Source organism: Acomys minous, assembly GCF_964271855.1.
Source record: "Acomys minous genome assembly, chromosome: 10".
NCBI lineage: Eukaryota > Metazoa > Chordata > Mammalia > Rodentia > Muridae > Acomys > Acomys minous.
This window is the reverse complement of record NC_140491.1, coordinates 109,665,895-109,680,167: the sequence shown is the minus strand read 5'-3', so window position 1 is coordinate 109,680,167 and position 14,273 is coordinate 109,665,895.

Genomic DNA, 14,273 nt, shown 5'->3' with positions numbered 1-14,273 from the left:
ACATGTAGTATACACGCACATATAGAGAAACAGGAAAAGGAAGAGAAAGAGAGAGACAGTATCCAATAAGATCACAGAAAACAGGCTAACAAAAGAAAGGCAAATTGTCCTTAGCCATCTGGGAAAATACCCAAACTCATAATAAAGGCAGTGAAAATTGCAAGGACAGGGAGAAAAGGGTTTCTTGCTTCTGAGAGACTCGTCTTTCCACTTTAAACTACTTTTAAAAATGTAACAAAAATAGAAGACAAGTTTGTTTCAATTAGACAACGCGGAGGCACCCCCTTCCCCCACGGAGCTGAGATTCAAGTTGCCCAAATCAACACATGTGGTTTTCCCATCTTCCACCTGTGAGCATCAGGGTTTGTTGTGGATTGCCTTTACATTTTCACACCGGCAGTGACTTTGGGTGTCTTTCACAGGTTTATTCCCTAATTGCCTGTCTTTTGTAAAGACACAGTGGGATGAAGGAAATGCTGTATGTGATGATTTGGGTGACAGTCACACAGTTGTAGATATTTCTATAAACCCCAAATATTGTACACTTAAAATCCACATTTTAAAAATGTAAATTACATGACAATACAATTTTTTCTAAAATTAAACGGAGGTACTGTTTCTTACCTATGCGATATATAAAAATCAAATCATTAGAGCTCATGGGCTCTATGTGATATGGGTCACTTAACTGAATGTGAAAAATCACAAAAACTGTGGAAACAGTAAAGTGTTTCTGAAGATGCAAAAAACCAAAGACTTAACCCAAACTCCAAAGCACGAGAGGCTAGACTGTACCTCACCTCACCGCAGGCTGTGTAGACAAACAGCACGAGTGCTTCGTACTGCCCATGACACCAAACCACAACACAGCAACAGACACCGCCCCAAGCACTTAGGCTCAGAGCCGAGGCCACAGGGCATTGTGAGCCACAGTGCTCTGAGGGCAGGTAAACTTTTCTGTTCTTATAAACTCATTAGGCTTGACTATGGGACAGTCTTTTAGCACCTTCCTACTGTGATTCCTCAGCGTGTACAAAGTCAATCCATATTGGGGTTGTACTGTGCTAGAAAGCTTGGCTTGTAAAGTGCTGTTTGAGTTGTTGATGAGTTTTACTTAGACTTGGGACTGGGACAGAGTTCCTAACAGTTTCTGAAATGGTCCTAAACATACTTCTAGCATATTTACCTACATATTTATGAAAAAGTGGAGTTGTTGACATTGGTTATAAAATCAAAATAACACAGACCTCTGAAAGAAACCAAAGAGTTCCTCCATCGTGCAAAACCAAATATCCAGGCAAGATTTCAAGAGAAATAAACAAGCAAATAGCCTCATTACTGTGCAAATTTACCTTCATCTTTAATAAATCATGAGGTACTATGTATACTAAAACATTGTTTAAAAATGATTTTCCTTTTGATTTATCATGAGCAAATATTTGGTGTGTTTGGTATACCTACCTTATAGGCTCTCTACCCCGGGGTCATGTAAACATCTCGTGAGTGACAGAGGTCTTGAATGGAAAAACTTTAAGAAGTCCGAGTTAAGAAACATATTTTGCTATTGAGGAGAAGCAAGAACACTGTTAACATTCACACAAAATTAGAGTATTCATAGGGAGTTTGCCAGCAAAAATGACACACGTTGTTCAACTCACATATATCTCACAGCTAGGAGCATATGCCAAAAGTATATTAGCAAAGATATGAGTATAAGGGGAGGGTCATGCATGTGGGTCAGCGGTAGAGCCCTTACCTAATATGGAGAAGGCCCTGAGTCCAATGCCACACACACACACACAAAGAAAAAGAAACCCCAAAACAAAAAACAGGACAGGACACAGTAGCACGAGAAGTGGTAACCATAGATACTATGCTGATGCAGGAGGATGAAGTGAGCCCAGAAGTTCAAGGACAGGCTGGACAATATAAAGAAACCTTCTCTGGGAAATACATACATACATACATACATACATACATACATACATACATACATACATACACACACACATATATATATACACACACATACATATACATCTTTTATGGAAAAACTATTTTTTCCTATGGTAGAATGCAGAGGAGGAGGGAAACAGACCCCCAGAGGTTGGATTCAGGACAAGCTATACTTCTCCGTAGATGCTCGTGTTTTGTTTGCCTGTGGAAGCACGGCTATGTACCTAGAAAGAGCGGGAAACCTCAGCAGCAACGAGCCTCTGAACCTGGACCTCTACGTACCCGCCAAGAGCTTCCCTGGACTCTACGTAGCTGCCGGGAGCTGAGGAAGCTCAGGGACTATGTTAAACATAGCCCTGGATGGATGTGCATTGTTGATGTAGGCTCGGCCGTGTCAAGGACCAATGCCTCAGCCCCAAGGGAACGGCGAAGCCTTCGCTATACGGGTCAGGCTCAGCATAGCGAAGCCTTCTTCTGCTCTGAGTGTGAATGTTGCCAGTCTTCGCAAGCAAGTTCCTATGTTTTGAATAATTGGCCATCGTGCAAAGGCGAGCAACTGCAGCTTCCTCTCCCTGCCTGTTTACAGCCTGGGACTGCTCCTCTACAAACACCTGACACCTTCTGCCCAGACTAGCTGTCCCCTGCCCTGGTGCTGTACGGAACAAGCATGCTGCGGCTCTAGGTGGGTGTGGAGGAAGCTGGTATCGGCCTCCAGAGTGCACCCAGCTTTTCTATGTGTGCATCCGTCTGTCTGTTCTTTCTTCACTCTCTCGCCCCCCTTAGTCAGGCCGAGTCCAGACCTCTCGGGACACAGCAATTCCCACGGAAAAAAACCAAAAAACAAAACAAAAGCCTGCAAATTTTCAGGGTCCTGACACCAAGTTCGGGAAAGAAATAAGAATGTCTATGATAAAAATTACCAAATATCAGTCAGTCAGTCAAAAAGACTTAAAATCAACCACCCTGAAGAAATGCCTTCTGGCCAAAACCAGGACAATTCTCACTCTCTTTGGGATAATAAATACAAGGATTGAACCAAAACACTTTTTTTTTTTTGGGTTTTTTTTTTTTTTTTTTTTTTTTTTTTTTGATTTTTAGAGACAAGATTTCTCTGTGTAGCCTTGGCTGTCCTAGACTCGCTTTGTAGACCAGGCTGGCCTCAAACTCACAGTGATCCGCCTGCCTCTGCCTCCCGAGTGCTGGGATTAATGGTGTGCGCCACCACTGCCCAGCACCAAAACACTTCTTAATTCTAGTATTCTTGGTAATTCTGTGAAAAATCCACTCATGAAAAAGATGTGCTTTTGAGCTATACAATGGAAACAAATCACTAATTGGAAATTATCTATTGAGTGAATGGAAAGTAGACACCATCAGCAAACCCAAACTGCAGAGAAGGCAAGAGGACACACGTCTATCATCCCAACAACTAAATTCCAATTTTTAAAGTTCTCAAATTTTAAAGCAACCTGATAGAAAAGTATGGTCCTTATTAAGGTTTTATTTGCACATATACAATATTTTTTTGTTGTTTTGTTTTGGTTTTGGTTTGTTTTATATAGCGTCTCTCTATACGGTCCTAGCCATCCTAGAACGCGCTACATAGACCAGGCTGGCCTTGAACTCACAGAGATCCACTTCCTCTGCCTCCACAGAGCTAGGATTAAAAGCCCCACCATGCCCAGCCTGAACAAATACAATTTCAAAACTACATTTATGAGACAACCAAGAAACCCATATTGCATATTAAAAGAGAGTAAGGTAATTTTGCCATCGTGATGTTTCTTAAGGCCTCCAAAGAGTTCTTATTAAATATATACTTTATTTTAATATGTTTATCATCTCATATCTCTCTCAAAACGGAGGAGCACAGGGGTAGTTGTCTTGAGGCCGTATGTTGTCCTCAGAGCTGTTATTGCTGAGGCCAGATGATGAGGACAAGAAGTCACTACACCACCCTCTGTGTGCTTGGGTGTGTTTCATGTTTTTTCATAATGAATTTTTAAGTACTTACTATGTGAAACAATTGACAGAAAAGGAGAAATCCAGACCTGGACATATAAGAGCTACAAGTAGGTGTCAAGAAGTCAGAGTTTGTGAAAGGCACAGCTTTAAGAATTATTACTAACATACAGCATGGTGGTGCCTACCGTTAGCACAGCACTTGGGAGGAGAGGCAAATAAAATCTCTGTGAATTCGAGGCTAGCCTGGCCTACATACTGTATGCTCAATTTTCTTAACCAATATATTTTATTAACAACTTAGTGACCGAGCATACGTCACTTATAACCCAACTAACCAAAACAATAGGAAATGAGGATTAATAGACACAATAACAAAACTGTAAGGATATCAGCTCCGAGGAGCGATTCTCCTGGCACAATCAGCAGGATTTCTTCTGCTGGAACCTGGAGTAACCAGAACCCAGAACCTCAGCAGGAGCCGGAGCCCCGAAGCCTTCCCTCGAGCGGTTTTCTCTAGGAGCGCCTCGAAGTGCAGCAATGAACAGCCAAAACTCTCCCAAGCCTCCAAAAAGCGCCGCCCCCAGTTCTGGCTCATTTATATATCTCCTCCCAGAGTCTGTTCATGGGATCTTTTCAGCTGGCAACATTCAAGCTCCCGCATGAGGTAGTCAGTCTTCTAGTGGATTAACCTCACCTGTTCTCTCACAGGTTCCATTCCAATCCCACACTTGGGATCCTAAAAAAACAGGTTTATCTCTCCTTCAACATACAAAGACCCAGGACAGCCAGGACTATATAAAGGGACCCTGACTCAAACAAATAAACAAAAAAATCACAACTAAAATTAATGTTCCAAATGTTAGCATGAAGATAATATTTGGAAAGTCCTGCTGGTGAGAAATAAGAGCATTTTGAGTGCTTAGGACAGAAAGGAGAGCACAGTGCATGGACACCCAGGAGGCACGCACGCAGCTAAAACCAGGGGGCTGGATGGGCATCTCCTAAAAGGACGACTTAGTGAGCACCAGCAGAGGGAGGGCGTGGGTCTGATGCAGAGGAGGCCAGTGAAAAGAAGACAAGGTGGTGAGTTCAGAGCAACTGCTCAGCATTACAGTACTGAAGATAGTGCATTACAGTACTAAGGATAGTGCATTACAGTACTGAGGACAGTGCATTACAGTACTGAGGATAGTACATTACAGTACTGAGCATAGTACATTACAGTACTGAGCATAGTGCATTACAGTACTGAGCATAGTGCATTACAGTACTGAGCATAGTGCATTACAGTACTGAGGATAATGCATTACAGTGCTGAGATGAAGGACAAGTAGCTAAAATTATAACTGATTCCATTCAACCAATGTTTACGGAGCATCTTGTACCCAAAATGGTCCAAAGACCGAGCAAACTAATGGAACTGGACAGAATTGCCTACAGCATAGACCTGTCAGCGTGACAGTCCTGGTACAGCAGGGAGCACTGGTGTGTGTGATAAGGTCACTGAGTTGGGGAAACTAATATGAGGACAGGCTCGTGAAGAGCACGTAGAGTTGGAGATATGGACTGGGCATCTGGCTGGACAGGCTCAATGGAAGGATAAACACATAAGTGCAGCGCTGGCAGCAACTCACAAAATAATGGGTTAGTTAAGTTTGTTGGAAGACAATAAAAACAATCCTATCTTCACATTTAGTCCTTTAAATATAATGCTTGATTGTATTGGCATCTTCGTCAATGTTAGATTTGTTTGTTTGTTTGTTTAATTTTTTTCCTGAGTGCCAGGTATACTCCAATTTAATGCTACTATAAAGATTTTCTGAAGTCATCTAAACTTAATGTCAAATGCCCCAACGTACCATTTAAGTGCACCATTTAAGACAGGTTAAAACAATTTGTCTGTAAATGCGTGTCTCAGTGCACTTATCAGAACAGCGATAATTATGATAGCGTACTGATCGTGGCTACCTGCCATACGAATAAATATTATTTCAAAGATGGAAATGCAATAAATCTTTTTTAAGGGCCACGTAATGAGAGGCAGCAGATGCAGCTTTGTTGATATAACAGAGTGGAGGTAACTTTGCCAAATAAAACAAATCATATTTCTCTTGAAAATTTTGTACTCGAATTCCGAGTGCCATGTTTTGGAATTTATAGTTTTCTTATAAACTGTGGGAAATTGAGAAACTCCCTCTAAAGGCCATTTATCAATTGGTCCAAGTCTGTGTGATACAGCAACGACTCATACATTTCAAAATTTGCTCCGTATGGTTACACTGTAAAATGCAGTTCTCAACACCAATTGCCATTGACTGTTCAATAAGTAAAACATGACATGTGGCATTAAGCTCATACAATAGAGACACAGACAACACAGCCTGCTATTTAACCACCATTTGCAGTTATATTCTTGGGCTGAAAAAAAATGTGTAATAATGCCATGTAGGAAATTAATGGAGGTTACAACACATCATTGGATACTTGCAAACTAACTCTGTGAATTTATTAGAAAACACAGTTAAGAAATACCCTTGTGATAAACCATTTTCAATTCTGCACAGTCTGGATAGCTTGGTAGTTAGAAAGCTAACATAAATAACCTCACTAACTTGAGGAAGGAACTAAAGTTGAGTGATGGTATCGACGGGGAATTTTATCCGGGCACCACCTTACAAAGATAGGAAATGGAAGAGACTGCCTCAAGACCCCCATCCTATGGAATGTGTGCTTTTGTTTTTATCTAAGCAGTGTGCATGATACAGTACATGACTAAACACAATCCAATATGATTTGTGTTGCTGTGGATCCCCACAGAACAAATCTGTAAAATTACAGCATGTGAAAGCTTTAACACAGTGACATAAAATGGCAGTGGCATGGTTCATATCTTAAACTGACAGACTGATGGTGATTATTGCAAGGACAATGCCCTGCATATGTCAAACGATTTGCAAATAATTTATGTCACCTTCCGTTCCATTATTGTTTTTGCAGAGGACATAAACTGTGTCACCAATATTAAACTGCCTGCAAAAAGAGCCGAGCTCAGCTTTCTCCTCTCTGAGAACACAGAGCCATCTGCACCCAGACAAACATGCATATGGCCATCATTTGTCCAACACCTTACACAGTGTGAAGGTTTTTTACTTGAAATGCCAACCTGGGTGGCAGATGATGTATGTGTTTCCTCAGTCCTGTGATTACCAGGCCCGTGCCGCTGTGCCGCGCTCTCACCTCATCAGTTCCACAGGCCGCACTCCTAGGTGCGTGAGGCATTTGCAGCAATATGGCTTCTGACACGCAGGGAGGTGGAAGCGTTCCACTGTGAATATCTGACTCTAGATTTCGTTCCAATCAGGGTCAAAGTCTGACCCACAGAAATTAGTGTGGGTAGAGATGTAGGACTCAAAAACAGCAATTTGAAAACTGGAATAAATATATTTTGATAAAGAGGAAAGCTTTGTTGGCCCTGCTTGACTGCTGTGCCAAATGCCTTAGAAAGGACCTGCATTCTGTTCTTTGGGAAGGGACTATACACAGCATATTTGTTATCACCGGTTGTAAACAGAGTGAGTTACCGCTGCAACTAGCAGATGCAATTCATTTTAAGGACTTGCTATTACTATAGACCTGGGCTCTTTCCTACAAAGTGCCACAACAGTGCACAACCTCTGCAGATCACTGTAGTTCTAGGAAGGCATCAACAGAGTTTTCTTATACACATGTGTATACACATGCACACACTACATACCATGCATCAAATACATGCTCACACACACACACACACACACACACACACACACACACACACACACAAATTTTTAAAATTTAAATACATTGACACTTTTGAGATTGCAAGTTTTATTTTTCCTTATAAGGAACATTTTTTCCCTTTTAAACCCAGACATTGAATTAAACAGAGGACGATGTTTTTCTCTCTCACATTATTATTCTCCATCTTTATCAGGGTGGAAGAGGGAGTGATAACGGAGGATAACTAAGAATTTTAATGACCGTCCCAAAGGATTCTGCTTGGAACACCAAGTAATGTCCACAAAATCCTTTTATGGGTGGAACGTAAATCCATCAGAAGCAGATGGGGTTGTTTCACTATAAAATTCATGGACACAAACTCCCTAGATGAAGATGTGTGGCATTTAATTCTCATCCTCTACCACAGCACATATGAAGACTTTAAAAGCTTCCAAATATGTATTTTGAAGATTGGTCTAAGTCTCTAATTCTAAATCAAAACTGGCCCCTCCAGCTATGGATGGAGACAGTGGATGATGGTAAACACGCACACTTTATGCCCCAGCCTGCCGGGGTTCGACTAACGCTCGGGAGGAAAAGTTTCCTGTATGGAGACAGCACTAGACATGAAGAAGGGGGCAAGTTTGCATTCTGATCAAACCCCATTTATTGAGAGTTTTTACAGAGTTTATTTAGGCACAGAGGCATGGGTATTTGCGTAAGCAAGGGTTGCTATGGATACCTAACTCTGGAATGCACCATCAGGTAGGTATCTACCTTTACAGCTGCTAATTGCAGGAGAGAAATTCCAGGAAAGTCGTGAAGGATCTGGTTAGTCAGGAAAAAGCTCCCGGAACTGCTGCTCGCAGGCAGCTGGCCTTTAATCTGATCTTATCAGTAGTCCCACCGGAAAAGGAGTAGCTCAGGGGTCTGGAATGACCAGTCCCCACAATAAACCCCAACAGGTGTCTAACTGCTGACCTACGACAAGGTCAGCTAGTTTCTGGTGGATGGCAGACTTCTGAAGAAATAGGTTCTGACAAGATGGCTGAACATTGGCTATGTAGCCCGTCCCCAACAGCTTTATGGGTGTTCAACCTGCTTAAAGGTTGTCCTGAACAGGACATCCATGCCACCTCCTCTAGGGTGCTGCTCAGGGAATGTTGAGGGAAATGTAAGAGCCAATAGATAGGGAAGGAAGATGCGAAATGCCACCTTCAGAGCACAGCACAGCCATTGCGAATATGATCACGCCAGCAGCTTCAGTTGCCGACACTGCGTGACTCCAGGCCTGTCAGCAGCCACTTGTGGGTGAGGAGCGGCTCATGGGACCTCAGCCCTCCCTGCTAATCTATAGGTGGAGTCTAGGGGAGAAACAGCCATTGCTTTTAGTTGTACACAGTAAGCCCACCAGACTCCCATGGGTGGCTTCAGTCACACAGAGGGTCACAAAAGAAAACAAAAAGGCACGAATGTAAAGAGAGGCATCTATAGGGAAGACGCAGAGATCAGAAGGATGGGAGAGTGAAGACAAGGTAGGGGGAGAAGAGTAAGCAACACACTATGTATGCATGCACAACTGTCCCCCAAAAACCTTAATTTTAAAAAGCCCACTTATGTATTCTTTTTTTGTTTTTTTTTTGTTTTTGTTGTTGTTGTTGTTGTTGTTTTTCTGAGACAGGGTCTCTCCGTGTTAGCCTTGGCTGTCCTGGACCACTTACATATTCTAAAAAGCAAACATCACACATGAGACCAGGTATGCTTTGGGATCCAGAGCCATCAACCGTGTCTCGGTGGTGTTTCCACATAAATTCCAGAAATTAAACACTCACAAATGAAAATACCAGGCAATGGGCGAGGCTGTGGCTAGACGGGAGAACGTCTGGCACACATAAAGCACTGAGTTCAATTAACGGTACTTTTTTTTTTAAGGCAGTAAACAAATTTTCCATCAATATTTGCCACTTGTGATTACCTGCTACTCTTTCAATTAATGGCAAAACAGGGAAAACAAAGCATACATATGTTAACAATAAAATTAGGAGGAAAATGAGCGTGATGGATTTTGTGAAATTACATTTCAGGAGTTTATAAGATGTGGCCAGCAACCCCCTAGGAGCTTATTCTGACAAATTCAATTTCCACGTTATAAAATGAGCACAGTCAAGGCTCCCCCGTTCCCAGGGCCTTTGTTCTCTTATGGCCTTAAATACCAAGCACATGGTTACCGAGTATCTGTTATGTTGCAGAAGATCTCTGGGCAGCTTTATTGGACTGTGAAAATCAGTGCTGTTTAAAGCTGTCTAGTGCAGATTTCCTGCTGCATGACCAACTCGACACACTCAAAACTGGTCTTCCAACTCCTAATCTCTTAAGAATGCCTTTCGTTTTTCTAACACTGAGGCTCTGGACCCTACTTTTACTTAAACACATCCAATGACCTTCCAATGACCTATCGTCCCTGTTAGCCTTTCCTTCCGGATTTTCCCCAGAACTGGCCCTTCTGTGCCTTTTTTCTTTACCATTTTAGCAATTCAGGTACTTGCTACATAAGCTTAATAAAATGACTGTGTGTTTGGTGTGTGTGTGTGTGTGTGTGTGTGTGTGAGAGAGAGAGAGAGAGAGAGAGAGAGAGAGAGAGAGAGAGAGAGAGAGAGAGAGAGAGAGAGAGAGAGAGAGATAGCTGGCATACTGTACATCACTTCCTGATCAACCTGCTCAATAGCCAATCAAATCATCATACTGTTTTCTCCGATAAAAGTAACACTTCAGTTTTTGGAGCACTTCATCATCCACATTTGACTTTTACACCTACATAGCGAGGAGGATGGAATCAGTTAAGATTTCCACCCTGTAAAGAGGAAGCTCAGACTCAGAGGGAGTGAGCTGTCTTGAGTCCATATCTGCGCTGCTTACCAACTGGAGCCAGGAGCAGAAGTCAGACTCAGTCCAGTGCAGCATCCATGCACAGGTGCATCTAAAATGAACGTGTATTTCCTAAATGTCTAAATTACTTAAGGCCATTTGTGATCCAATTCAATTTAACACTTCTAAATTCATCTTCCATGACTGTTTCAGAGAAACTTTGAGTCAACCACACTGCTTTCGCTATCATGGCATTTGCTGTCACTTTTTGCATTGTCGTCTTCTAATTTACATCTTTTGCCATCTGGCTTCCTCCACGAAGCTTCCTCCAGCCACTCCATTAAATGTCATGATCTTTTTCAGGAGCACATCTGGTTTTTGACACTATCTGTGGTATATAGCCTTTCCTAAATTTCGCACTTTCATTTAGTTTTTTAAACATTTTCATCTTTAAAATAAACTTTTTCATTCATTCATTCATTCTTCATTCATTCATTCATCCCTTCATTCATTCATTGGTGCTGGGAACCAAGCTCAGGGTCCTAAGCATACGTAGAAGTGTTCTACCATTGAACTACCTGGGCCCATTTTTGTCTTATCTACATGTATAGATTCAAAGTTCTTGAGAACAGGAGCTGTCTGGTTTTGCCTGTCTTTCAAAATTCAACAAATACAATATAAAAGACAATAAGTATTTGTTTGAATTCAATTCATTTAGTTTCATTTTTTCCTTCCTAGCTTCTTCCTAGTGTGTCTATTAACTGGGTAAGATGACGGGCACTACTGCTACATTTTTAAACTCGCACCTTCAGTGCTTTGATCACATTAGCTCTTCACTTCCTGCTGAACCCCACTCTCCCCGATTCCCAGCTTTACCCCTAAAAGTCTCCCTTCTGCTGTACGTCTCCCTGCCCCCACATTCCACAGATGAGAGAAAATGGCATTTGTATTCTGAGTCTGCCTTATTTGAACAGGGTGGTCTTCAATCCGGTTTCCCACAGCATGATTTTTTTCCTTGTTTACAGCTGAGTCATCCTGCACTGCACATGCACCACACCTGTCTATCATGCGTCCCTGCTGATTCTGTAACTCAGCCCTTGGTAACAGTGCTGGGGCAAACACAGATGAGCAGTGTCTCTGTTGTACACAGTATTTCTAAGCCCAGAAACATGTAAATGGATCACGAGGCGGTTCAGTTTTCAGCTTTTAGAAGCACTGGCTGAGCTTTGTTAATGGGCGGCATTCATTCTGGCAGGGGCCTAAATACAGATATCCTTGACTACACTTCATCCGGCACATTTTTAAAAGTTAGTTACTTTGAGTACTATATATAATCCTCCGTATTAATCATTGTCAAAGGAGCTTAAAATAAAGTCACTCTTTTGCCTGGACTATTTCAGAAGTAAAGTTCTCATTTGATACATTGCATTCTGATTAGGGGTGCATGGAGATAATTTTCTTTATTGTTAATGACAACAGGAAGCTGAAATGTGTTCTTAATCTACAGTAATTATCAAGTGCATTATAAAGCTTTGACAAAATACAAAAAAAAGAACATTGTTTATTCTGATAAATACACACACACACATATATACATATGATATAAAAATCACAAGGTAATTTCTAATGCAACATTGAAGTTTAGCAGTTGGAGCTGTCATTCAGGATTATTTTCTTCTCATTTGAAAATACAATTTTTTCAAGACCTTTAATACTTATTGACATACATTTTCTGAAAAGCAAACTGTATAATCCTGCTTTCTTTATATCCAGTCCTTAGCACACTTTCAAAGTCCTGTGTCTATAATGCATGTTTGAACAGTACTCCCCACTTATGTTCCCAAGCATATGCAGTATGATCAATGCACTCCCTTGCCTAATTCTTTACAGATGCCATTTCTAGGCCTAGTTCTACCAGTTGATTTTTCTCCCATTTCCTTGTAGACCTTGGTTGTTTCTATTTTGTTTTTGTTTTCCTCATTAGATTCCAGACATTGAATTTTACATTACTGAGTACTAGAGATTTTGTGTTCTCTAACTAATTCAAGGCTTTGTTTTAAAATGTTACTTGGAATCTACTCTTTTCTTACAAATTTTTCCTAAGCTTTGTTTAGTGAGTCAGGACAGCAATTAGTAGAGGCCTAATTTGCCTGTACCTGCCATGACCTGCACAGCTTAGGAACTGACCTAGAATGCTGGGGAATGAAGAAACAATAGACACATTTACAGAAGGATGGGGTTGGGTGGGCTGGGAGTTCTGATGGAGACACACTAACAGCAACTGGGAAACTGAGAGACTAGCTAAACCAGTGGAGATCTGCAGGGGACCAGTCTCAGGCTGCAGTTGCCTGGGGAGGGAAAACTGTGGCTGATAGCTTCTGGACGCACGCATGGTTCATCGTTAGTAGCATCTGTATTGGACCAGAAAGCAGCGTCGCCATTCCTCTTGACCTGACCTTGGGAAGACTGCCACCCAATGGGTCTGAAGCATTGGGGTCCTTGACATATGTCAATAACACACATTAACTCAGGACTGCATCCACCTGGAACACTAAGGTATGCAACGACCTTCTGAACCGACTACGCCATGTAGAGGTGGCCTTTCTGCTCTCACTAGCAGGAACTCAAACCCTGTGTGGCCTTCTGTACGAGCAAGATTGTTGTGCTGTTTGTAGCCCAGTGGTCCTTGCTGGATCCGAGGCGGTTTCTCTATATGCCCGGTATAGCCAACACTTGGTAGACAACCATAAAGCCTACAGACGCCAGAGTTCTCTATGCGGGGTCTTCCCTCCAGCACTCCGCTTTAGGAATTCTCAACTCAGGGAGACTGCTGGCCTCTGCTTAGGCTCTCACCTTCTCTGGGTAGCATGGGTACGCTCTTTAAGCAGCAGCCAGGGCCGTGAGAGGGTTCTCTTTGCTTCCCCCTTCGGCAAGGACCACTGTCCTGAACCTTGTTCCATCCCTGAAACCTTCATCTCATATATTTCCTTTGACTTGTTTAGTTATATAAGGCAGGATAAGCCCAGTACTTGTTATTCCCATCATGAATGGAAAGTTCTTGATGTCGCTATAAAATGTAAACATTTCTTGAGGATTCAGAGTGAAACACACTTTCCTACTTTGAAACTGCCAAAGAAAAAGACCCACAAATGAAAACAGACCCCTTCTTCTAAGTAAGCCCTTCATCAACAGCACTCAGCAGAAACAGTCAACATGCTAGCATTTTTAGGTAACAGTTCAATTTAGCTGGGCTTGGTGGCACATGCTTGTAACCCCAGCTATGCAGGGTCTGAGGAAGGAGGATCTTAAGTTCAAATTCAGCCTGGGCTCCCCAGAGAGTTCAAGGCCATCCTGTGCAACTTCTTGAGACCATCTCAAAATAAAAATGAAAAAGCAAGCTGAAAGAATAGGTGAGTGGGCGAGAACTTGCCTGCAATTCCCAGTAATGGGGGATTGGGGTGATTTCTATGTATCTGAGACCACTAAACACTTTAAAGGTGATTCACCTATCATATTTCAAAATCACTTTAAATAAGTTATAAAAACCATTGCTTCAGGCTGGCTGTGGTGGTGCATGCCTTTAATCTCAGTAAAGGCAAGTGGATTCTGTGAGTTTAAGGCCAGCCTGGTCTACATAGAGGTGTAGGTCAAGCAAGGATACACAGTGAGACACTGTCTCAAAAAACAAACAAACAAACAAACAAAACACCATGGTTTCAATAACCATTTTA